We start from the raw sequence: 2,629 nt of genomic DNA on the forward strand, positions 1-2,629 counted from the left end.
CAAGGTGCTCATAATTGGGTACGATATCAGGTTTTTCCCTTGGCTGGAAGCTGGAAATAAACTTCAGATAATACCAAAGGTACATATATCACATGAAAACATCAGATCTAAGCTTTCTAACAAGTATATTTAGGTCCTGGGTACTTACAAAGTGACTGTGATATCCATCCTGAGCTATTTGGAAAATTAGCAGATTTTGTCAAAAAAACAGTTTTTGACAATTTTTGCTAATTTTCAGTATCAACCCTCATGACTGTTTTCAGGTCCCTGTAGCCACCAGGACCCCATAATATATCTCAGGTGATATAACAAGAGTGGCTAGGGCTCATTTCCAGCTGCAAGGTACATGTCTGACTCCTATTTGTGATATTTCAAGGTGTTTGGTGTCAATCTCATTTTTTCCATTATAGGCCATAGAGCTCAGAGTCACATTCCATTTCTAGTTCTGGACTCAAGGACCCCATAGTATACCTCAGATGGCATACCAGAAGTGTCTAAGACCCATTTCGGCCTCCAGGGATGACTTTTTGAAATTTTTGTGTGTAAGGGGGCAAAGTCACTTCTTCCACCCAGTCCAAGGTGCTCATAATCGGGTACGATATTAGGTTTTTCCCTTGGCTGGAAGCTGGAAATAAACTTCAGATAATACCAAAGGTACATATATCACATGAAAACATCAGATCTAAGCTTTCTAACAAGTATATTTAGGTCCTGGGTACTTACAAAGTGACTGTGATATCCATCCTGAGCTATTTGGAAAATTAGCAGATTTTGTCAAAAAAACATTTTTTGACAATTTTTGCTAATTTTCAGTATCAACCCTCATGACTGTTTTCAGGTCCCTGTAGCCACCAGGACCCCATAATATATCTCAGGTGATATAACAAGAGTGGCTAGGGCTCATTTCCAGCCTCTAGGTACATGTCTGATTCCTATTTGTGATATTTCAAGGTGTTTGGTGTCAAACTCATTTTTTCCATTATAGGCCATAGAGCTCAGAGTCACATTCCATTTCTAGTTCTGGACTCAAGGACCCCATAGTATACCTCAGATGGCATACCAGAAATGTCTAAGACCCATTTCTGGCCTCCAGGGATTACTTTTTGAAATTTTTGTGTGTAAGGGGGCAAAGTCACTTCTTCCACCCAGTCCAAGGTGCTCATAATTGGGTACGATATCAGGTTTTTCCCTTGGCTGGAAGCTGGAAATAAACTTCAGATAATACCAAAGGTACATATATCACATGAAAACATCAGATCTAAGCTTTCTAACAAGTATATTTAGGTCCTGGGTACTTACAAAGTGACTGTGATATCCATCCTGAGCTATTTGGAAAATTAGCAGATTTTGTCAAAAAAACATTTTTTGACAATTTTTGCTAATTTTCAGTATCAACCCTGATGACTGTTTTCAGGTCCCTGTAGCCACCAGGACCCCATAATATATCTCAGGTGATATAACAAGAGTGGCTAGGGCTCATTTCCAGCTGCAAGGTACATGTCTGACTCCTATTTGTGATATTTCAAGGTGTTTGGTGTCAATCTCATTTTTTCCATTATAGGCCATAGAGCTCAGAGTCACATTCCATTTCTAGTTCTGGACTCAAGGACCCCATAGTATACCTCAGATGGCATACCAGAAGTGTCTAAGACCCATTTCTGGCCTCCAGGGATGACTTTTTGAAATTTTTGTGTGTAAGAGGGCAAAGTCACTTCTTCCACCCAGTCCAAGGTGCTCATAATCGGGTACGATATTAGGTTTTTCCCTTGGCTGGAAGCTGGAAATAAACTTCAGATAATACCAAAGGTACATATATCACATGAAAACATCAGATCTAAGCTTTCTAACAAGTATATTTAGGTCCTGGGTACTTACAAAGTGACTGTGATATCCATCCTGAGCTATTTGGAAAATTAGCAGATTTTGTCAAAAAAACATTTTTTGACAATTTTTGCTAATTTTCAGTATCAACCCTCATGACTGTTTTCAGGTCCCTGTAGCCACCAGGACCCCATAATATATCTCAGGTGATATAACAAGAGTGGCTAGGGCTCATTTCCAGCCTCCAGGTACATGTCTGATTCCTATTTGTGATATTTCAAGGTGTTTGGTGTCAAACTCATTTTTTCCATTATAGGCCATAGAGCTCAGAGTCACATTCCATTTCTAGTTCTGGACTCAAGGACCCCATAGTATACCTCAGATGACATACCAGAAATGTCTAAGACCCATTTCTGGCCTCCAGGGATTACTTTTTGAAATTTTTGTGTGTAAGGGGGCAAAGTCACTTCTTCCACCCAGTCCAAGGTGCTCATAATCGGGTACGATATCAGGTTTTTCCCTTGGCTGGAAGCTGGAAATAAACTTCAGATAATACCAAAGGTACATATATCACATGAAAACATCAGATCTAAGCTTTATAACAAGTATATTTAGGTCCTGGGTACTTACAAAGTGACTGTGATATCCATCCTGAGCTATTTGGAAAATTAGCAGATTTTGTCAAAAAAACATTTTTTGACAATTTTTGCTAATTTTCAGTATCAACCCTGATGACTGTTTTCAGGTCCCTGTAGCCACCAGGACCCCATAATATATCTCAGGTGATATAACAACAGTGGCTAGGGCT

The sequence above is a fragment of the Triturus cristatus genome, chromosome 9 (genome assembly GCF_964204655.1).
Source record: "Triturus cristatus chromosome 9, aTriCri1.1, whole genome shotgun sequence".
Lineage (NCBI taxonomy): Eukaryota > Metazoa > Chordata > Amphibia > Caudata > Salamandridae > Triturus > Triturus cristatus.